The sequence below is a fragment of the Salmo trutta genome, chromosome 32 (genome assembly GCF_901001165.1).
Source record: "Salmo trutta chromosome 32, fSalTru1.1, whole genome shotgun sequence".
NCBI classification, from domain to species: Eukaryota; Metazoa; Chordata; class Actinopteri; order Salmoniformes; family Salmonidae; genus Salmo; species Salmo trutta.
The window spans coordinates 42,973,570-42,998,423 of record NC_042988.1 but is presented as its reverse complement, the minus strand read 5'-3'; the positions used below and the strand labels follow the sequence as shown (position 1 = coordinate 42,998,423).

The following is a 24,854-nucleotide window of genomic DNA, read 5'->3' as shown; positions in this document are numbered from 1 at the left end:
CTCATCTGAATCTAGAAATAACACAGAGGATATTAATATTACATCTGTTTTAATAACTACAGTATTGTAGGACTGTTATAAAGTTTATAATTATAAGAATTCATTCTCTTAACTGACTGTATAAATGTGTAAATGTTTTCATAATGCATTACAGACTGGTGTGACTGATTATATTATTATTGGTATTATTGATGGTATTATTAATGTTTTCTCTCTCTCTCTCTCTAAATGAATCACCACAACACATCCCTGCTGCTACTTGATGAGGTCACTAGGTGTTGTGTTAAGGCTGCTACAATGTAATTGAGTTACACAGCTACTTTAGCTGTACTTTAGCTACAGCTTTTAAATGTTATAAAACAGCATTCAACATGAGGCAGACAGATCTTACATTTCTCCAGTGTGTCAGCAAGCTCCTTCTGGTTCATTTTCCTCAGGACGTGCAGTGTGATCTTCAGAGCCCCCTCTCTGGCACTGGTCTCCTGCTTCTCATCTTCAGTGTCCACCACTTCCTTATCCTGCTTCTGACTCTCAAAGCCTTCTGGGAGCTCTGGACTAAGAATCCTCTTGAACATCTTCAGCTCGTTCTTCACAAATGTCTTAATATTCTCTTCAAGCAACTGAAATAAATCAAGTAAATAAGTTAAGACAGAGAATAAATGCTTTCTCATTAACACATTAATGAATGATTGACAGATCAACTTTACTTAAGGTAAACAAAAACAAATGTACATAACAGGACCACATACACTGAATATGGAGGCCAGGTCTGTTTGATGACTCTGGGAAGACTGACCACTGAGAATCTCTGACTCTGATCTCTCCTGTTGGTTTCTGTGGACAAAACACACACACACACACACACACACACACACACACACACACACACACACACACACACACACACACACACACACACACACACACACACACACACACACACACACACACACACACACAGGGAGGGAGGGAATGTTGTGTTTGTTTAATATTGTTTTAGGACTATGGAAATGGATAAAAGGATTAGCCTATGGATTACGAAAACAACAACATAAATGGGAAAATGGGAGAGGAGAAATGACAAGAGACAGTGTTGTTTAACTCACTGACCATGACCCATGAGTTCTTCTTACCTTTGTTCAGTAGAAAAGTCTCCCTTTCTAAACTCTATAGGTTGCTCCATAGACTTGTCACTCTTCATGTACACACAGCTGGATACAGGGGAGGCTGGTCTCTCCTGCTTGATTGGGCTTCAACACAACAGAGACAAACATTACATCTCTCATCTACTCTGAGCTCAGATGGGGAAACATAAGAACAGTTTCATTCCAAAACACTATATATCATTTTCAGAAATGTTGGTAAATTATCTTTTATTGTTTATAGAAAGTATTAAATGACTACAATTCTTTATAAAGGCTTCTAAAGTGGGTAATTTACACTTTAAAATGCCAGACTTGATTTGCCCTAATGAAAAATGGATCAACTCCAAAAAAAACGTCCCTGAATTGTTATCCAAATAAAAATGCACATTTGCTGTTATTTTCCTGCTGTGAGAAACTGGGTCAAATTAAGATATGGCATCTGTAAGTGCATTCATATATAGATATCTAGGTGAGACAACCACATACAGTATCACAGTCAAATATACAGAATACAAACATTCCATTCCTGCTAAACAATGGATATATAGATATCTAGGTGGTACCACATATCACAGTCAGATATACAGGATACCAACATCCCATTCCTGCTAAACAATGGATATATAGATATCTAGGTGGTACCACATATCACAGTCAAATATACTGGATACCAACATCCCATTCCTGCTAAACAATGGATATATAGATATCTAGGTGGTACCACATATCACAGTCAAATATACTGGATACCAACATCCCATTCCAGCTAATCAATGGATATATAGATATCTAGGTGGTACCACATATCACAGTCAGATATACTGGATACCAACATCCCATTCCTGCTAAACAATGGATATATAGATATCTAGGTGGTACCACATATCACAGTCAAATATACTGGATACCAACATCCCATTCCAGCTAATCAATGGATATATAGATATCTAGGTGGTACCACATATCACAGTCAAATATACTGGATACCAACATCCCATTCCAGCTAATCAATGGATATATAGATATCTAGGTGGTACCACATATCACAGTCAGATATACTGGATACCAACATCCCATTCCTGCTAAACAATGGATATATAGATATCTAGGTGGTACCACATATCACAGTCAAATATACTGGATACCAACATCCCATTCCAGCTAATCAATGGATATATAGATATCTAGGTGGTACCACATATCACAGTCAAATATACTGGATACCAACATCCCATTCAAGCTAATCAATGGACATATAGATATCTAGGTGGTACCACATATCACAGTCAAATATACTGGATACCAACATCCCATTCCAGCTAAACAATGGACATATAGATATCTAGGTGGTACCACATATCACAGTCAAATATACTGGATACCAACATCCCATTCCAGCTAAACAATGGACATATAGATATCTAGGTGGATATATAGATATCTAGGTGAGACAACCACATATCACAGTCAAATATACTGGATACCAACATCCCATTTCAGCTAATCAATGGACATATAGCATTTTGCAAAAAAACACATTTTCATACACATCTAAAATGTAGAACAGTTGTATAGAATGTACCCATAAGCAATAATTTCTGAATAAAAAAAACGTTTTAGAATATACACTGTTAAAAAATATTGTCATCTCACCTCTTAGCTTTGGTGTCATGTCCCCCAGAGAGATGCATTTTAGAGGCAGGGCCCCCCTCCTCTCTCTCCACAGAGAGACTCATTTTAGAGCACTGAGGCCTAAACAGAGATCCAGCATGTTGGTTGTGGTTAACACAGTGACAACTAAACAGAGATCCAGCATGTTGGTTGTGGTTAACACAGTGACAACTAAACAGAGATCCAGCATGCTGGTTGTGGTTAACACAGTGACAACTAAACAGAGATCCAACATGTTGGTTGTGGTTAACACAGTGACAACTAAACAGAGATCCAGCATGCTGGTTGTGGTTAACACACTGACAACTAAACAGAGATCCAGCATGTTGGTTGTGGTTAACACAGTGACAACTAAACAGAGATCCAGCATGTTGGTTGTGGTTAACACAGTGACAACTAAACAGAGATCCAGCATGTTGGTTGTGGTTAACACAGTGACAACTAAACAGAGATCCAGCATGTTGGTTGTGGTTAACACAGTGACAACTAAACAGAGATCCAGCATGTTGGTTGTGGTTAACACAGTGACAACTAAACAGAGATCCAGCATGTTGGTTGTGGTTAACACAGTGACAACTAAACAGAGATCCAACATGTTGGTTGTGGTCAACACAGTGACAACTAAACAGAGATCCAACATATTGGTTGTGGTTAACACAGTAACAACTAAACAGAGATCCAACATGTTGATTGTGGTCAACACAGTGACAACTAAACAGAGATCCAGCATGTTGGTTGTGATTAACACAGTGACAACTAAACAGAGATCCAGCATGTTGGTTGTGGTTAACACAGTGAAAACTAATTATTTTATTCATTATCTCTTAGAAATAAAACTGTTTACTAACAGACACATCCAAACAGTCAGGTAATTTAATTTAATTACTTTTTCTAGCCCAATGACTACTCAAAACCTGCCCACAAGGCCTGAAAAGTAACTAATAGCCCCTGATAGGCTACATCTTATTTTGGGGCGGCAGGTAGCCTAGTGGTTAGAGCGTTGGGGCGGCAGGTAGCCTAGTGGTTAGAGCGTTGGGGAGGCAGGTAGCCTAGTGGTTAGAGCGTTTGGGCAGCAGATAGCCTAGTGGTTAGAGCGTTGGGGCGGCAGGTAGCCTAGTGGTTAGAGCGTTGGGGCGGCAGGTAGCCTAGTGGTTAGAGCGTTGGGGAGGCAGGTAGCCTAGTGGTTAGAGCGTTGGGGAGGCAGGTAGCCTAGTGGTTAGAGCGTTTGGGCAGCAGATAGCCTAGTGGTTAGAGCGTTGGGGCGGCAGGTAGCCTAGTGGTTAGAGCGGCAGGTAGCCTAGTGGTTAGAGCGTTGGGGCGGCAGGTAGCCTAGTGGTTAGAGCGTTGGGGCGGCAGGTAGCCTAGTGGTTAGAGCGCTGGGGCGGCAGGTAGCCTAGTGGTTAGAGTGGAGGGACGGCAGGTAGCCTAGTGGTTAGAGCGTTGGAGCGGCAGGTAGCCTAGTGGTTAGAGTGTAGGGGCGGCAGGTAGCCTAGTGGTTAGAGCGTTGGGGCGGCAGGTAGCCTAGTGGTTAGAGCGTTGGGGCGGCAGGTAGCCTAGTGGTTAGAGTGTGGGGGCGGCAGGTAGCCTAGTGGTTAGAGCGTTGGGGCAGCAGGTAGCCTAGTGGTTAGAGCGGCAGGTAGCCTAGTGGTTAGAGCGTTGGGGCGGCAGGTAGCCTAGTGGTTAGAGCGTTGGGGCGGCAGGTAGCCTAGTGGTTAGAGCGCTGGGGCGGCAGGGTAGCCTAGTGGTTAGAGCGTTGGGGCGGCAGGTAGCCTAGTGGTTAGAGCGTTGGGGCGGCAGGTAGCCTAGTGGTTAGAGCGTTGGGGCAGCAGGTAGCCTAGTGGTTAGAGCATTGGGGCAGTAACCGAAAGGTTGCAGGATTGAATCCTAGAGCTGACAAGGTAAAAATCTGTAATTCTGCCCCTGAACAAGGCAGTTAACCCACTGTGTTCCCCAGTAGGCCATCATTGTAAATAAGAATTTATTATTAACTGACTTGCCTAGTTAAATAAAGGTTAAATAAAATGTAAACATTCAGATAACCTACAGTAGCCTGGGCAAGAGGGTTTAGCAGCTTGCTTAGTTCAAATTGACAGATTAATTTATTTAACATGAATAGGAAGGCGATTTAGAGGTAAGAAGTGCTTCTGTTGCCCAGTAGCCTGCTGCAATGGGCTACTGAGGATGGGGTCGTAATTTGAATCAATTAATCTAATATTAATACTATGATTATGAACTGAACAGGTCTATGAATCTAATATTAATACTATGGTAATGAACTGAACAGGTCTATGAATCTAATAATAATACTATGGTAATGAACTGAACAGGTCTATGAATCTAATATTAATACTATGGTTATGAACTGAACAGGTCTATGAATCTAATATTAATACTATGGTAATGAACTGAACAGGTCTATGAATCTAATATTAATACTATGGTAATGCACTGAACAGGTCTATGAAACAAATATTAATATTATGGTAATGAACTGAATCTGACTGTTACCTTCAATCTAATGCATTCTAACATCTGATCAGCCATTGAGACAGAACTGTTACCTTCAATCTAATGCATTCTAACATCTGATCAGCCATTGAGACAGAACTGTTACCTTCAATCTAATGCATTCTAACATCTGATCAGCCATTGAGATAGAACTGTTACCTTCAATCTAATGCATTCTAACATCTGATCAGCCATTGAGATAGAACTGTTACCTTCAATCTAATGCATTCTAACATCTGATCAGCCATTGAGATAGAACTGTTACCTTCAATCTAATGCATTGTAACATCTGATCAGCCATTGAGATTGAACTGTTACCTTCAATCTAATGCATTCTAACATCTGATCAGCCATTGAGATAGAACTGTTACCATGGTCACACCTGGTAACTTCCAATTGAATTAACTCAACATGGACATTAATAGTTGCATAATAACACAAGGCTACAACAACAATAAACTGAAGTTACAGGCAATTTATTAAATCCGTTTACCAGCTCCAGGTTGGCTACACAAGTGGCACAAAATGATTTGCAATGACTCCAGTCATTTCAACATATTTATAGTATTAAATGGTAGGTTACAGTAGCCTAGGTAGGCATAAAGATTAATAGGCTACAGTAGCCTAGATAGGCATAAAGATTAATAGGCTACAGTAGACTAGATAGGCATACAGATTAATAGGCTACAGTAGACTAGATAGGCATACAGATTAATAGGCTACAGTAGACTAGATAGGCATACAGATTAATAGGCTACAGTAGCCTAGATAGGCATACAGATTAATAGGCCACAGTAGACTAGATAGGCATACAGATTAATAGGCTACAGTAGCCTAGATAGGCATACAGATTAAAAGGCTACAGTAGCCTAGATAGGCATACAGATTAATAGGCTACAGTAGCCTAGATAGGCATAAAGATTAATAGGCTACAGTAGCCTAGATAGGCATACAGATTAATAGGCTACAGTAGCCTAGATAGGCATACAGATTAATAGGCTACAGTAGCCTAGATAGGCATACAGATTAATAGGCTACAGTAGCCTAGGTAGGCATAAAGATTAATAGGCTACAGTAGCCTAGATAGGCATAAAGATTAATAGGCTACAGTAGCCTAGATAGGCATACAGATTAATAGGCTACAGTAGCCTAGATAGGCATAAAGATTAATAGGGTACAGTAGCCTAGATAGGCATACAGATTAATAGGCTACAGTAGACTAGATAGGCATACAGATTAATAGGCTACAGTAGCCTAGGTAGGCATAAAGATTAATAGGCTACAGTAGACTAGATAGGCATACAGATTAATAGGCTACAGTAGCCTAGGTAGGCATACAGATTAATAGGCTACAGTAGACTAGATAGGCATACAGATTAATAGGCTACAGTAGACTAGATAGGCATACAGATTAATAGGCTACAGTAGACTAGATAGGCATAAAGATTAATAGGCTACAGTAGCCTAGATAGGCATACAGATTAATAGGCTACAGTAGCCTAGATAGGCATAAAGATTAATAGGCTACAGTAGACTAGATAGGCATACAGATTAATAGGCTACAGTAGCCTAGATAGGCATACAGATTAATAGGCTACAGTAGCCTAGATAGGCATAAAGATTAATAGGCTACAGTAGCCTAGGTAGGCATACAGATTAATAGGCTACAGTAGCCTAGATAGGCATACAGATTAATAGGCTACAGTAGACTAGATAGGCATAAAGATTAATAGGCTACAGTAGCCTAGGTAGGCATACAGATTAATAGGCTACAGTAGCCTAGATAGGCATAAAGATTAATAGGCTACAATAGCCTAGGTAGGCATACAGATTAATAGGCTACAGTAGCCTAGATAGGCATACAGATTAATAGGCTACAGTAGCCTAGATAGACATAAAGATTAATAGGCTACAGTAGCCTAGGTAGGCATACAGATTAATAGGCTACAGTAGCCTAGGTAGGCATACAGATTAATAGGCTACAGTAGCCTAGATAGGCATACAGATTAATAGGCTACAGTAGACTAGATAGGCATACAGATTAATAGGCTACAGTAGCCTAGATAGGCATAAAGATTAATAGGCTACAGTAGCCTAGGTAGGCATACAGATTAATAGGCTACAGTAGACTAGATAGGCATACAGATTAATAGGCTACAGTAGCCTAGATAGACATACAGATTAATAGGCTACAGTAGCCTAGATAGGCATACAGATTAATAGGCTACAGTAGCCTAGATAGGCATACAGATTAATAGGCTACAGTAGCCTAGATAGGCATACAGATTAATAGGCTACAGTAGCCTAGATAGGCATACAGATTAATAGGCTACAGTAGCCTAGGTAGGCATACAGATTAATAGGCTACAGTAGCCTAGATAGGCATACAGATTAATAGGCTACAGTAGCCTAGGTAGGCATACAGATTAATAGGCTACAGTAGCCTAGATAGGCATACAGATTAATAGGCTACAGTAGACTAGATAGGCATACAGATTAATAGGCTACAGTAGACTAGATAGGCATACAGATTAATAGGCTACAGTAGCCTAGATAGGCATACAGATTAATAGGCTACAGTAGCCTAGGTAGGCATACAGATTAATAGGCTACAGTAGCCTAGATAGGCATACAGATTAATAGGCTACTTGACGGCCAACAGTTGTTTCATTCTCCACATTTAATGTCAGGTTCATTGTGGAGTTTTTCTCATAACAGAAGCACATGATGGAGTTCCAGAACTTTAATTTCTAATTTCCACTCCAGAGACCCAATAACTGAGCATGAGTAGAAACCTCCGCATTATATGGTTTTCCATCAGCAAAGTCGAAAATTAGAATGTAGTTTAAACCACAGAGCGAATTTATCTAACGCTCTCTAGAGAACCTAAAGTAGTTTTCCTGTGTTTTGTCACGTTTGTGACGACCTACCCACTCTGTCTGCCGTATTCTCTCTATTTGTTCTTGTTTCCTTATTAGGATGCCGGTGGGCGGAGCTGGGAGGGTCGTCAGCGACATGGGAAACACCTGGACCCGGGTGTGTCCCAGGATAAATGCACCTCTTCCCCATTCATGGAGGAGACTCTCTCCATGCAGACACCTTCATAGATTTTGTTGTGGTATTTATGTGGCCTTTTGTTTGTTTGCTTTGGCACCTTTCAACACCCTGTATTATCACATTTATACATACAAACACTCACTTACACTACTGATTACACACACCATTGTTAATTGTATTTAGTTTACTTTATTAATAAATATATTTTGTTATTCCTTGTCTCCACATTTTCTCCCTTTTGTTAGGAACTTCGAGCCGGTTCGTGACACCTTATTTCTTGAATCGCATCAGTTCTAGAGAGTTAATATGTTTTATGGAAAAAGGGTTGTAAAATAGGTGTCTCCATAATGACAATCTAAATATCCTACCTTATAACATGCAGGGCTACTGATTAGTTTCCACTTTGAAAACTGCTTGTTACAGAGTCTAGTTGATAGGTAATCGATTAGCTGGGCTGTTCCCTGGACTCCGTGTGTAGGGACTTGTACAATGCTTGAACAAGGCTATTGAACTTAACATTTGTGTCTGTCTGTATTCTTGGTATCTTCCACTAGATGGCAGTAAACACCTGCTGTAACTAGACTTTCCAACAACAGTGACCACATTAACATGCACACCAATATCCTGTTATTATTCTACATACTCTGAAGTATTCTGTTTTTAAATTGATGTACACATCTTATCCCATTTACTGTTGTTTCTGCTGTCTGGTCAGGCTGTTCAAATATTATGTTTTCATTTGATTGTCAAAAAAATTTGAATTCAAAAAGTAGGCTACCTGTGCAGTTTGATACTCTATACTGGACTGTATAGCCTACTGGCTACAATTTAGATACATTTCTGTTAATAATTTGCAACATTTGGTAGGGCATTTGTTTGTCAATTATAGTTTGATACATGCAGCTTCTCTTCTGGCATAAATTGTTGCCCCAGAAGACTAAATAAAGTAGTTCTCTCCAGAATAATGTTTACATTGATAGACTAAATAAAGTAGTTCTCTCCAGAATAATGTTTACATTGATAGACTAAATAAAGTAGTTCTCTCCAGAATAATGTTTTACATTGATAGACTAAATAAAGTAGTTCTCTCCAGAATAATGTTTACATTGATAGACTAAATAAAGTAGTTCTCTCCAGAATAATGTTTACATTGATAGACTAAATAAAGTAGTTCTCTCCAGAATAATGCTTTACATTGATAGAATGAATGCATTAGTAATCTACTAGGTAACGCTGGTAAAGTTGACCGTTTAGTTTAGGGACTGGGGAGAAAACACAATAACTCCAAAACAGTGGAAAGATTGGTCCTGTGCAAAATGTCCATATGTCATCCGTCTGAAGGGTTTTAAGGAAATGAAAAGCTGAGAAAGCGATGAAACACGTTTCTGATAAGGTTGAAAATACTGTCTGCTTGCATCATATTGTAAAAGATAACACCTTACACTCTCATTCACATTATCTCAAGAGATACTGAAATAAATAATATTTCTCCAACCCTAAATTAACATTTGTTGTTTCATTTAAATGCAAGAAATGCATAATTCTGCATTTCATATTATATTCGTTTATAGGCCTACAGTTAGTGTCCAGATTTCAGTTACTATTCCATTTAACCCATATGAATTGAAATGAGGAATATTCTGTTAATTTATGGCTACAGGGATACTCGTGAACGGGATATCAAAGGTGCATGTGTGACAAAGTGAAAAAGTAGAGTTTCCATCAACCTCCCTCGCGATGCGCGCAACGTGGATATCAGAGAACACCGCAGTTCCGGGAGAGTAGTGGGTGAAACCATTCACCTCAGAAAGAGGGGTGATATTAATAACGTTTCCTTTCATTATGTGTTGTCGATTTCATAAAAATATTTGCTGCCATTGTAGTAAGTTTGTTAATACCAGAGGTCTTCAGACTTACCATTTTTGTATTATTTTCCATGAAAGAACAAGTAGAGGGTTTTGAGTGCTTCTCCCCTATTAGGAAAGTTGGTCTGCCTGCTGTTCAGTCAGAGATATTCTGAGAGCAGGTCTCCTTCTGCTGGACATACAAACTGTTTAAAACTGTAAAACACTATAGTGTATCTGGAAAACTGGTTCATATATCACAAAGTCAATAGTGAATGTGACTATGTATATATTTATTGTGTATTTAAAGCATATTTCTGCAAGTTTATCAGGTGTCTGCTAGCTTAGCTAGCCAGGTTAATGACGAGCTAACTAGCACCGTCAATCAGTGCACTGTAATGTCACGCTAGTTGTTGCTAGCAGGTGATTTATTGGCTTCTTTATTGAAATATTAAGTCAATGTTTATTTTCTTACTACCTTAAAGGTTTATACAAAAAGGGTTGTACTTGTGCTCTGTATTTATGGATTAATGTCACTTCACATTGAGGGCATGTATCATTACTGTTGTTACTATCTAACAGTTATCTTGTGTCCTACCTAACCATGTATCAATACTGTTGTTCCTATCTAACAGTTATCTTGTGTCCTACCTCACCATGTATCATTACTGTTGTTCCTATCTAACAGTTATCTTGTGTTCTACCTAACCATGTATCATTACTGTTGTTCCTATCTAACAGTTATCTTGTGTCCTACCTAACCATGTAACATTACTGTTGTTCCTATCTAACAGTTATCTTGTGTCCTACCTAACCATGTATCATTACTGTTGTTCCTATCTAACAGTTATCTTGTGTTCTACCTAACCATGTATCATTACTGTTGTTCCTATCTAACAGTTATCTTGTGTCCTACCTAACCATGTATCATTACTGTTGTTCCTATCTAACAGTTATCTTGTGTCCTACCTAACCATGTATCATTACTGTTGTTCCTATCTAACAGTTATCTTGTGTCCTACCTCACCATGTATCATTACTGTTGTTCCTATCTAACAGTTATCTTGTGTCCTACCTAACCATGTATCATTACTGTTGTTCCTATCTAACAGTTATCTTGTGTCCTACCTAACCATGTATCATTACTGTTGTTCCTATCTAACAGTTATCTTGTGTCCTACCTAACCATGTATCATTACTGTTGTTCCTATCTAACAGTTATCTTGTGTCCTACCTCACCATGTATCATTACTGTTGTTCCTATCTAACAGTTATCTTGTGTCCTACCTAACCATGTATCATTACTGTTGTTCCTATCTAACAGTTATCTTGTGTCCTACCTAACCATGTATCATTACTGTTGTTCCTATCTAACAGTTATCTTGTGTCCTACCTAACCATGTATCATTACTGTTGTTCCTATCTAACAGTTATCTTGTGTCCTACCTAACCATGTATCATTACTGTTGTTCCTATCTAACAGTTATCTTGTGTCCTACCTAACCATGTATCATTACTGTTGTTCCTATCTAACAGTTATCTTGTGTCCTACCTAACCATGTATCATTACTGTTGTTACTATCTAACAGTTATCTTGTGTCCTACCTAACCATGTATCATTACTGTTCCTATCTAACAGTTATCTTGTGTCCTACCTCACCATGTATCATTACTGTTGTTCCTATCTAACAGTTATCTTGTGTCCTACCTAACCATGTATCATTACTGTTGTTCTTATCTAACAGTTATCTTGTGTTCTACCTAACCATGTAACATTACTGTTGTTCCTACCTAACAGTTATCTTGTGTCCTACCTCACCATGTATCATTACTGTTGTTCCTATCTAACAGTTATCTTGTGTCCTACCTAACCAGTGAACGTGTGGCTGTGAACGTCCTGTCAAAGCCTGTCTTGGTGACTCATTTTACATTTTAGTCATTGAGCAGACGCTCTTATCCAGAGCAATTTACAGTTGGCCCTGGTGACTCCTGGGCCCTTATTCATAAAGGAAGTGTCTCAGAGCTGATCTAGGATCAGGTCCTCCTCTCCATGTAATCTGATTCATTATGATCTAGGATCAGGTCCTCCTCTCCATGTAATCTGATTCATTATGATCTAGGATCAGGTCCCCCTCTCCATGTAATCTGATTCATTATGATCTCGGATCAGGTCCCCCTCTCCATGTAATCTGATTCATTATGATCTAGGATCAGGTCCCCCTGTCCATGTAATCTGATTCATTATGACCTCGGATCAGGTCCCTTCCTAAGTGAGGATTCAGACACGGCTAGGACATCCGGACATCAGGCCAGCACCGTAAATCCTTCATAATCACCTTCTCCTCATTGACCATGTAGACTCTTCCTGGATGGAATGGCACAGCAGCTACATCTCCATTGTCAATAATGACTAAGTTGGTGGTTGAGGGTCTCTTGATGGCTGTTGGGTCTTGAAATGTTCACTCCAGAGAAAAAACAAATATAATTAACATGTCACAATAAACTCTTATGAAGACACACAAGTAGTTTCTCCCCTCCTTTATTTTAGGTCAAAGAATATTTGGAAATACCTCCTGCAGTAGTTGCCAGTGATCGCATATCTATACAGTCAAGTACTGAATCACTTCCTCTGTGAACACATAACACAACACTAGTTCCACAATGTCTTTCAAATCCATCAAAATCTCCCAAGCTCTCCCATCCTCTGGTACCTCAGAGCCAATTATTGCAGGAAGAAGCCTTAAGCAATGTGAGATTTTCGTAGCCATTGCCTCCAATCGGTTTTCCTTTTTTACAAAGCTCTTCGGTATAGGCTTAAGTCGATCAACTTTGTCACTGTTCTCATAAGGAAACTTGACAATAACATAGTTCAATTGTTCCAACAAGAAACATTTATTTCTAATCAATTATTGTAGACACAGAGACAACATGACCGGTACAACACCTTCTAGGAAATCATGAAGGATATCTGGAGGAAGTCCACTTGTTGTATGAAAGTACTATAGTTGCTGTGAGAAAACACAAGCACTCTTTACACCATAGAATCTGCACTTATACCAGATTCTATGTCGTTACAGAGATTATCAAGGCTTTCCTTCGTTCTGATCTCCAAAGGCCTCGTATGTTTGAATGTCCTCCTTCATTGCACGACAAAAACTGCAAATGTATTTTCCACTAATGCTCTCTTTGAATCCTGCAAGTCCATGTGCAGCTAAATGATCAGCCACTACACACAACACAGTACCTTGAACACATTATCCTAAATGATCAGCCACTACACACAACACAGTACCTTGAACACATTCTCCTATCAGCCACTACACACAACACAGGACCTTGAACACATTCTCCAAAAGTGTCAACATTGACACCTTTTGTTTCCAGAATGTTTAAGTCATTCAACAGTGGCTCAAAAACCTTTGCATATCCACAAGTCTTCAAGTCACGGGAATTGCATAGCAATGCAGCTGTATTGTAGGCAACGTTGAGCGATACTTGCTTGGAATATTGGCTAAAGTCCAGTAGACACAGCAGATTTGGTGCTTTTTTCTTGATGTACCAAGTGGGTTGGCTACTTCACAATCATCAATTCAGAGTTGAACAGCAACCTTAAACTCCTCTACTAGAAAGCATTTCATTGTCTTTACTAAATGATCCATCACCATATGATGCATACTGGCCACCTGGTTGTGCAGATGTCTGCATTACTTGCTGTTTGGGGTTTTAGGCTGGGTTTCTGTACAGCACCTTGTGACATCAGCTGATGTAAGAAGGGCTTTATAAATACATTTGATTTGATTGGAGTGTTGACTATGTATTAAACGGTAGTGTTTGAGAAGATTTCCTTGGGAATGGTAGGAAAAACGGCATAGTTTACAATTCCACAGCATGTTTGTTTGATGGATGTCTTCAAAAATGGAAGTGGAAACAATTCATGCACTTTATTATAGAAATTGAAAAAAGCTGATTAAAATTGAAGTTATATGCACATAACTCAGACGCCTGTTAGGATATATTATTGCACTGTGGAGTGTTTTTCCAGTCCCCCATGACCCCTGCCGATTCATCTAAACTATCCACTTTCACAGTGTAATTCAGACATTTCACGAACCTAAGTGGTACGAACCAGATGGTATAAGTTAAGAGAGAACCCTTGGTGACATCACCAGGTGGTATAAGTTAAGAGAGAACCCTTGGTGACATCACCAGGTGGTATAAGTTAAGAGAGAACCCTTGGTGACATCACCAGGTGGTATAAGTTAAGAGAGAACCCTTGGTGACATCACCAGGTGGTATAAGTTAAGAGAGAACCCTTGGTGACATCACCAGATGGTATAAGTTAAGAGAGAACCCTTGGTGACATCACCAGGTGGTATAAGTTAAGAGAGAACCCTTGGTGACATCACCAGGTGGTATAAGTTAAGAGAGAACCCTTGGTGACATCACCAGGTGGTATAAGTTAAGAGAGAACCCTTGGTGACATCACCCTGATCAAGGAACAAAAGCCTTCTTTTCTGAGAAAATAATAATAAACAGTCTTTCCTACAAACAATTATTATACATATAAACACTTTTTGAGTATTAAAGTGTAGTATTGTTTAATATTAATATGTATGATTTATTAAAGGTTTACTAGAAAAACATGAGTGATATAGTTTAATATTGCACAGTAAACTTTTAATAATAGTAATATGTAGGCATTTTTGTACTAAAGATTTAGAAGAAAATAAAACAATAAAAACATTTTCAAAGAACATTTAATTTACCTTTAATGAAATCTCTGTCTATGTCTGTCTGTCTCACTGATCTGTTTATCTCTCTCTCGATCTACACAAGATAAATTGGTTCGTTGGGTGGTGTGTGTGTGTGTATGTGTTGTGTCATTGAAACAACTGTTTTTAAACCTGTTTAACATTTAAACTTTTAAAAGAGTTCTCAGCCATCCATATTTTAATGGTCAACAGGTTGTTTATCTAGGGGGTCCCTTACACACAAGGGAACTATATGTACATAAGGGGTGTCCCTAGTGTCTTTGAAACAACTGTTTTAAACCTGCTTAACCTTAAACCTTTTAAAAAGAGTCCTCAGGGGGGTCATCCTAGGATGTCCGAGGATGGAATGTCCAGTGTATGTCTCTGTCAATAAAAAAATACAAAAAGGGGTCATTGAATTCTTTAAGATGCACCCTTTTAATGCATCATAAAAATTATATAGTATATAATGAATGACATGTTGTGTTATAGATGTACGTATTTATTTATTAGAATGGACTCTACCCACAAATATATTTATCCTAATATTTTCAACAAACAAATGGCAATTTTATGTGACGTCTCAAAGTGACTGAGAACCATGAGAACCTGGCTCCACCTAGTGGATTTTCACAGTTATAGAAAACAATTAATTGACATTTTATTTTGTGTGTCTGTGGACTGTATCTGTAATGTTATCGCTCTCTCAATTTATAAGAAGTTTAAAAAAAAATATTGAACAATTTTCAACCTTTTTGGGATAGGGGGCAGTATTGAGAATTTTGGAAAAAATATGTGCCCATTTTTAACTGCCTCCTACACCAACTCAGAAGCTAGAATATGCATATTATTGTTCAGGTTTGGATAGAAAACACTCTGAATTTTCTAAAACTGTTTGAATGGTGTCTGTGAGTATAACAGAACTCCTATGGCAGGCAAAAACCTGACAAGGTTTCAAGCAGGAAGTACCCTGTCTGACAAGGAGTCGTGCGTCTTGCATCTGTTTATTGAAAAGTAAGGATCTTAGCTGTAACGTGACAATTCCCAGGGCTCCAATAGGCTCTCAGAACCCGCGAAAAACCTGAAGGTTTACGAGGGAGCCTCAGGCTGAAACACATTATCACCTTTTGTAAGTGGCGGCTCAGAGGACCTTTGAATGAGGCGCGTGCACGATTCGCTCCTGAGGAGAAATTTTATTCGGCTGTTTAGGCTCAATGCATATTCCCGGTCGGAATATTAGCACTTTTCTACGAGGTAAATGGCATAAAAATTGGTTTTAAACAGCGGTTGACATGCTTCGAAGTACGGTAATGGAATATTTAGACATTTTTTGTCACGCCAATGCGCCATGCGCTACACCGTGATGAAGCATTCTGATAGTGTCTAGAACTCACGAACAAAACGTCGCTGTTTGGATATAACGATGGATTATTTGGGACCAAACCAACATTTGTTATTGAAGTAGAAGTCCTGGCAGTGTATTCTGACGAAGAACAAGCAAGGTAAGAACATTTTTCTTATAGGAAATGTGATTTGGTGGAGGCTGACCTGGGTGTGTGTCTAAATAGCTAGCCCTGTGATGCCGGGCTATGTACTTAGATTATTGCAAAATGTGCTTAATCCGAAAAGCTATTTTAAAATCGGACATATCGAGTGCATAGAGGAGTAATGTATCTATAATTCTTAAAATAATTGTTATGCTTTTTGTGAACGTTTATCGTGAGTAATTTAGCAAACTGTTAGTATGGGGGGGGGTATGCTTTTTCTGAACGTCACATGCTAATGTAAAAAGCTGTTTTTTGATATAAATATGAACTTGATTGAACAGACATGCATGTATTGTATAACATAATGTCCTAGGTGTGTCATCTGATGAAGATCATAAAAGGTTAGTGCTGCATTTAGCTGTCTTCTGGGTTTATGTGACATTATATGCTAGCTTGAAAAATGGGTGTCTGATTATTTCTGGCTGGGCACTCTCCTGACATAATCTAATGTTTTGCTTTCGTTGTAAAGCCTTTTTGAAATCGGACAGTGTGGTTAGATAAACGAGAGTCTTGTCTTCAAATAGCTGTAAAATAGTCATATGTTTGAGAAATTGAAGTAATAGTATTTCAAACGATTCAAAAATCGCGCCACTGGATACAAGTGGCTGTTACGTAGGTGGGACGAATTCGTCCCGCCTAGCCCATAGAGGTTAAATATTTGGTGTCTACAATGTTCAGGTAATTAATATAATTACTATATTGTATTTTATGTAAATTATCAGCATTTTTAAGTAAAAAATGTACATTATAATATTATGTAAATCTCTACAGGTTACCCTACACAAAGTAATTGATGTGGATCAAGAACCAACTCCCCAACAGAAGTGATTGTTATAGAGGATAAAGAACCAACACCCCAACAGAAGCGATTGTTATAGAGGATAAAGAACCAACACCCCAACAGAAGTGATTGTTATAGAGGATAAAGAACCAACACCCCAACAGAAGTGATTGTTATAGAGGATAAGAACCAACACCCCAACAGAAGTGATTGTTATAGAGGATAAAGAACTAACACCCCAACTGTAGTGATTGTTATAGAGGATAAAGAACCAACACCCCAACAGAAGTGATTGTTATAGAGGATAAAGAACCAACACCCCAACAGAAGTGATTGTTATAGAGGATAAAGAACCAACACCCCAACAGAAGTGATTGTTATAGAGGATATAGAACCAACACCCCAACAGAAGTGATTGTTATAGAGGATAAAGAACCAACACCCCCAACAGAAGTGATTGTTATAGAGGATAAAGAACTAACACCCCAACAGAAGTGATTGTTATAGAGGATAAAGAACCAACACCCCAACAGAAGTGATTGTTATAGAGGATAAAGAACTAACACCCCAACAGAAGTGATTGTTGTAGAGGATAAAGAACCAACACCCAAACAGAAGTGATTGTTATAGAGGATATAGAACCAACACCCCAACAGAAGTTATTGTTATAGAGGATAAAGAACCAACACCCCAACAGAAGTGATTGTTATAGAGGATAAAGAACCAACACCCCAACAGAAGTGATTGTTATAGAGGATAAAGAACCAACACCCCCAACAGAAGTGATTGTTATAGAGGATAAAGAACCAACACCCCAACAGAAGTGATTGTTATAGAGGATAAAGAACCAACATAAATGGATTGAAAAGCATGCTCTTTATGGATACGGTAAGGCCTGTATTATTATAGTTATAACTTTTAAAGACTATGTTAAAAACTATTTATATTATTTTCTTACTTTTTTTCAGACTCAGACAACGCCTGCAGGGATCACACAGAGTCTATCCAAGAAGAGGACAACGGAGAAGAAAATATAACATCCATGACTCCGCAGGAAAACAGTTTTAGTCAACAAGCAACAGACGTCCATTTCCCTAAAGTCTGAACAGTATTAAACAGAAACAGTGAGTTAGGATATATTGATATGTTAATATATTAAAATGAATTGTTAAAAAAAAGGATTTTTATTTTTTATTATTGATACATTTTTAAAATATTAATTGTTATGTATTATTATAATGTATTTATTTATGTATTTTTTATATACACAATTATTTTTTTTGACTCCAACAAGAGGAAGGAGGATGAGGATGAGTCAGAGGACAATGCTAATATACTGATTACTGCAACTGAACAGGTTGATACATTCAATGATAATATACTGATTACTGCATCTGAACAGGTTGCTACATTCAATGATAATATACTGATTACTGCATCTGAACAGGTTGCTACATTCAATGATAATATACTGATTACTGCATCTGAACAGGTTGATACATTCAATGATAATATACTGATTACTGCAACTGAACAGGTTGCTACATTCAATGATAATATACTGATTACTGCAACTGAACAGGTTGCTACATTCAATGATAATATACTGATTACTGCATCTGAACAGGTTGATACATTCAATGATAATATACTGATTACTGCATCTGAACAGGTTGATACATTCAATGATAATATACTGATTACTGCATCTGAACAGGTTGATACATTCAATGATAATATACTGATTACTGCATCTGAACAGGTTGATACATTCAATGATAATTTACTGAGTACTGCATCTGTCCAGCACTGTCCAGTGTGTCTTGTGTGTGTGTCCAGTGTGTGTGTGTGTGTGTGTGTGTGTGTGTGTGTGTGTGTGTGTGTGTGTGTGTGTGTGTGTGTGTGTGTGTGTCCAGAGTGTGTGAGTGTCCAGTGTGTGTGTTTCCTGTGTTTGTCCCCAGTGTTTGTGTGTGTGTGTCCAGTGTGTGTGTGTGTCCAGTGTGTGTGTTTCCTGTGTTTGTGTCCAGTGTGTGTGTGTGTCCAGTGTGTGTGAGTCCAGGTTGTGTGTGTCAGTGTGTGTGTGTGTGTGTGTGTCTGTCCAGTGTGTGTGTGTGTCCAGTGTGTGTGAGTCCAGTTTGTGTGTGTCAGTGTGTGTGTGTCTGTGTCCAGTATGTGTGCGTGTGTGTGTCAGTGTGTGTCCAGTGTGTGTGTGTGCGTGTGTGTGTCCAGAGTGTGTGTGTGTCCAGTTTTAGTGTGTGTCCAGTGTGTCTTGTGTGTGTCCCCAGTGTGTGTGTGTGTGTGTGTGTGTGTGTGTCCAGAGTGTGTGAGTGTCCAGTGTGTGTGTTTCCTGTGTTTGTCCCCAGTGTGTGTCCAGTGAGTGTGTGAGTGTCCAGTGTGTGTCTGTGTGTGCCAGTGTGCCAGTGTGTGTGTGTGTGTGTGTGTGTGTGTGTGTGTGTGTGTGTGTGTGTGTGTGTGTGTGTCTGTGTGTGTGTGTGAGAGAGAGAGAGAGAGAGAGTCCAGTGTGTGTTTATGTATCAATGTGTGTCAGTGTGTGTGTGAGTGTCAGTCTGTGTCCACTGTGTGTGTGTGTCCAGTGTGTGTGTGTTTCCAGTGTGTGTTTGTGTGTGTCAGTGTGTGTATGTATCACTGACACAGGGACACTGAGGAAATCCCAAATAAATCATCCTCAATCCTAATCCCTGGATAGAGGGCCTCAGTGAATGTGGAGGTGAATGTGATCAGGTGGGTCAGTGTGTCAGAGGAGACTCTATAGAAGGACAGAGTGCCGGCTGGCCAGTCCAGATACACTCCTACTCTGTGGGAGCTGGAGGAGGGGACGTCTATGGTAGTGTGATTATTATTGTGCCTGGCAATGTAACTGTCGTCAGAGCAGAACAGACTCCAGGACTTGTCATTCCATCCAAGACAACAGTCCTTATCCCTTCCACTCCTGTTGATTCCTTTATATGTCACTCCTATGTCAGCCCCCATTATCCCACTCCACTCTGCCTCCCAGTAACAGCGCCCAGTCAGACCCTCTCTACACAGCACCTGTCTACAGTCCTCAAATCTCTCTGGGTGATCAGGATACAGCTGCTTCTCTCTCCTCCATGTCACCTTTCTGTTCTCCTCAAACAGAGAGAGGAGTCTGTGTATTGTGTTTGGGTCCAGTGTGAGATCACAGACATCTGATGGATGAAACCAGACACAATATTAGAAATCATCATCATTCACATTAGAATGTTAACTCACTTTTTACTAATTCATTTAATGTAGATGTTTCTAGGTATCAAAAGGAGAAGTTAAGGTAACTTGAGACTTGTTGAATGATCATATGTTATACTGTATGGTAATATAAAACACACTTATTCCCATTAATTGCACACACACACACACACACACACACACACACACACACACACACCTGTATGCATCATGAACACAAACACACATTTCTTATATCACACGAACGCGCCACACACAGACATTGTCAAAGCAACTCTTTGTAAACGTTGGTGTCCCTGATTTCTGCTTCTGTAGAACTACAGCTGATATTTAATATGACCAAGTCAGTAATGATGGTGGTCTTTGACTTTGACTTAACTTGAATTAAGACTTATTCTTAGTCATATTCTTCACAGCATTCAAACACTCACATTTTCTAAGCCCAGGTTTCATTGTGTTCTCTCCACCGTGTTCCACACTGTAGTGGTAAGCAGAAGAACAGACAGTCATTGAGGGATACACCTGAACTCACACACACACACACACACACACACACACACACACACACACACACACACACACACACACACACACACACACACACACACACACACACACACACACACACACACACACACACACACTGGACACACACCACACACTGGACACAAACACACACACACACACAGTCAGCATATAACGTTGTCCAAGTGGTGGTAAGAATGTTTGTCTTAACTAGCCTGACATGTCTGATATGAACATTGACATAAACCCTCTACATACTTGAGTTTCTCCAGTCTGCAGTGTGGATCCTCCAGTCCAGCAGAGAGCAGTCTGACTCCTGAGTCTCCTGGGTGATTGTAGCTCAGGTCCAGCTCTCTCAGGTGTGAGGGGTTTGACCTCAGAGCTGAGACCAGAGAAGCACAGCCTTCCTCTGTGACTAGACAGCCTGACAGCCTGCAAAGAGTCAAATCATATTAAAATCACACTGCTTTTCTTTGGTGGTGAAAATAGTTGCAGTGTAATTTTTTTCAACATATTCAGATATATCAGTTTTCTGAAACCTGTCATATCTATTCATAAATTAATGAATCATTATTATAAATGTATGGTACAAATATTTGAGTAGACTGACCAGACCAGTTTAAAAAGCAGTATCAGTCAGAAGACAGACGGTGAGGTATCAGATTTAGATTGTATTGAGTATACAGTCCACATCATATCTATTTTGACAGTGAACCTAACATTTTATATGTGTCTCTTTACTCCAGCATTTTGGATTTGAGATCAAATGTTTCATATGAGATGACATTGACGCATTTGCAGTTTGTTTTGGTTGTGTTTTTGGTTATGTTTTGCCCAAAATCTCACCATTACCCTAAATAAAAGGTTACATCTGTACTGTCGCCTAATATGAAACATTCTATCTCAAATCCAAAATGCTGGAGCATAGCACCAAATTAAAAACTGTAAACTTCACTGTCCAAACACATATGGTGTGGACTATGTGTGTCCGGTAAACACATGTGGATCTGGTGAACAGTTATCACTTGTTGACCAACTACAGGAACACTGACCTCAGAGTCTCCAGTTTACAGTGGGGATTCCCCAGCCCAGCAGAGAGCAGCTTCACTCCTGAATCCTTCAGGTCATTGTTACTCAGGTCCAGCTCTCTCAGGTGTGAGGGGTTTGACCTCAGAGCTGATACCAGAGAAGCACAGCCTTCCTCTGTGACTAGACAGCCTGACAGCCTGCAAAGAGTAAAATCATATTAAAATCACTCTGCTATTCTTTGGTGATGAAAATAGAGTCAGTATTTTTTTTTCAGATATCAGTATCTTGAAACCTGCCATATCCATTCATAAACAAATGTTTAATTATTAGAAATGACAAATTATCCAAATATTGCTTGTAGATAGAAAGATCCATATTACAAATATTTGAGTAGACTGACCAGACCAGTTTAAAAAGCAGTATCAGTCTTCTGACAGACAGAGAGGTATCAGATTTAGATTGTATTGAGTATACAGTCCACACCATATCTATTTTGACAGTGAAGCTAACATTTTAAATGTGGTTCTATACTCCAGCATTTTGGATTTGAGATCAAATGTTTCATGTGAGGTGACAGTATATAATGTCACCTTTTATTTGAGGGTATTTTAATACATATCTGTTTCACCATTTAGAAAAATAAAAGCACTTTATGTATCTAGTCCCCCTATTTAAAGAAGTCATAAGTAATTTGACAAATTCACTCACAGTGTATTAAAGTAGACAAAGGTTTAGTATTTGGTCCGATATTCCTTGAAAGCAACGACTACATCAAGCTTGTGACTCAAACCAGTTGATTGCATTTGCAGTTTGTTTTGGTTGTGTTTTGGGTTATGAAATGCCCAATATTAAAATGGTGGATGATTACTGAAGTACTTTTCTGTCTAATAGAGTAGATAACATGTTTCTAAACACTACTAAATGAATCCTGATGATGCCATGATAAAGAAAAATCATGAATGATTCATGAATAATAATGAGTGTAAAAGTTACAGAGGCTACAACAAAACATACTAACCTCTCACCATTACCAATAAGAGAGGCTACAACAAAACATGCTAACCTCTCACCATTACCAATAACAGAGGCTACAACAAAACATGCTAACCTCTCACCATTACCAATAACAGAGACTACAACAAAACATGTTAACCTCTCACCATTATCAATATCAGAGACTACAGCAAAACATGCTAACCTCTCACCATTACCAATAACAGAGGCTACAACAAAACATGCTAACCTCTCACCATTACCAATAACAGAGACTACAACAAAACATGCTAACTTCTCACCATTACCAATAACAGAGACTACAACAAAACATGCTAACCTCTCACCATTACCAATAACAGAGGCTACAACAAAACATGCTAACCTCTCACCATTACCAATAACAGAGGATACAACAAAACATGCTAACCTCTCACCATTACCAATAACAGAGACTACAACAAAACATGCTAACCTCTCATCATTACCAATAACAGAGGATACAACAAAACAGCTAACCTCTCACCATTACCAATAACAGAGGCTACAACAAAACATGCTAACCTCTCACCATTACCAATAACAGAGACTACAACAAAACATGCTAACCTCTCACCATTACCAATAACCAAGGCTACAACAAAACATGCTAACCTCTCACCATTACCAATAACAGAGACTACAACAAAACATGCTAACCTCTCACCATTACCAATAACAGAGGCTATAACAAAACATGCTAACTTCTCACCATTACCAATAACAGAGGATACAACAAAACATGCTAACCTCTCACCATTACCAATAACAGAGGATACAACAAAACAGCTAACCTCTCACCATTACCAATAACAGAGGCTACAACAAAACATGCTAACCTCACACCATTACCAATAACAGAGACTACAACAAAACATGCTAACCTCTCACCATTACCAATAACAGAGGCTACAACAAAACATGCTAACCTCTCACCATTACCAATAACAGAGGCTACAACAAAACATGCTAACCTCTCACCATTACCAATAACAGAGGCTACAACAAAACATGCTAACCTCTCACCATTACCAATAACAGAGGCTACAACAAAACATGCTAACCTCTCACCATTACCAATAACAGAAGATACAACAAAACATGCTAACCTTTCACCATTACCAATAACAGGGGAGGTTAGCAATAATTCTGATTTTTGTGCCTCTATAACTTTGTTATTCATCATTATTCACTATTCATTCATCATTATTCATAATCATGGTAGCATCCACATGAATGTAGAAGTGTTCAGAAACATCTTCTATTCTTACTGACAATACAAGTGAAGTTATTCCAAAATGACAGGACATTATTCACCATTCAGTTTCTGTTAGGAAAAACATAATCCAAAACACAACCAAAACAAACTGCAAATGCATTCAACAAGTTTGTAGAATTTCAAGTTTGATGTAATCACTGCAGGCATAGAATATTGGACAAAACACTGAACTTTTGACTAAATTAATTTGTCCAAATAATTAAGATATCTTCAAATGGGAGAACAAAACTCAGCAAAAAAAGAAACGTCCTCTCACTGTCAACTGCGTTTATTTTCAGCAAGCTTAACGTGTAAATATTTGTATGAACATAACAAGATTCAACAACTGTGTCACGTCCTGACCAATAATAGTTGTTATTTTCTATGGTAGAGTGGTCAGGGCGTGACAGGGGGTGTTTTTGTGTTTTTCTATGTTTTTCTATTTCTATGTTTAAGTTCTAGTTTATCTATTTCTATGTTG

General features: G+C 38.8%; 1 protein-coding gene and 1 long non-coding RNA gene across 2 annotated transcripts in view; both read right to left on the bottom strand.

The window, feature by feature from the left end:
- Positions 1 to 24,854, bottom strand: part of LOC115171939 (NLR family CARD domain-containing protein 3-like) — a 1,137,260-nt gene that overhangs the window by 405,098 nt on the left and 707,308 nt on the right. The gene's annotated exons all lie outside the window — the stretch shown is intronic.
- LOC115171955 (uncharacterized) lies at positions 782 to 2,855 on the bottom strand. Its single transcript, XR_003871305.1, has 3 exons — positions 2,799 to 2,855; positions 1,134 to 1,250; positions 782 to 834 (listed from the first exon to the last, which is right to left on the bottom strand). It is a non-coding gene; the product is annotated as an uncharacterized LOC115171955 (long non-coding RNA).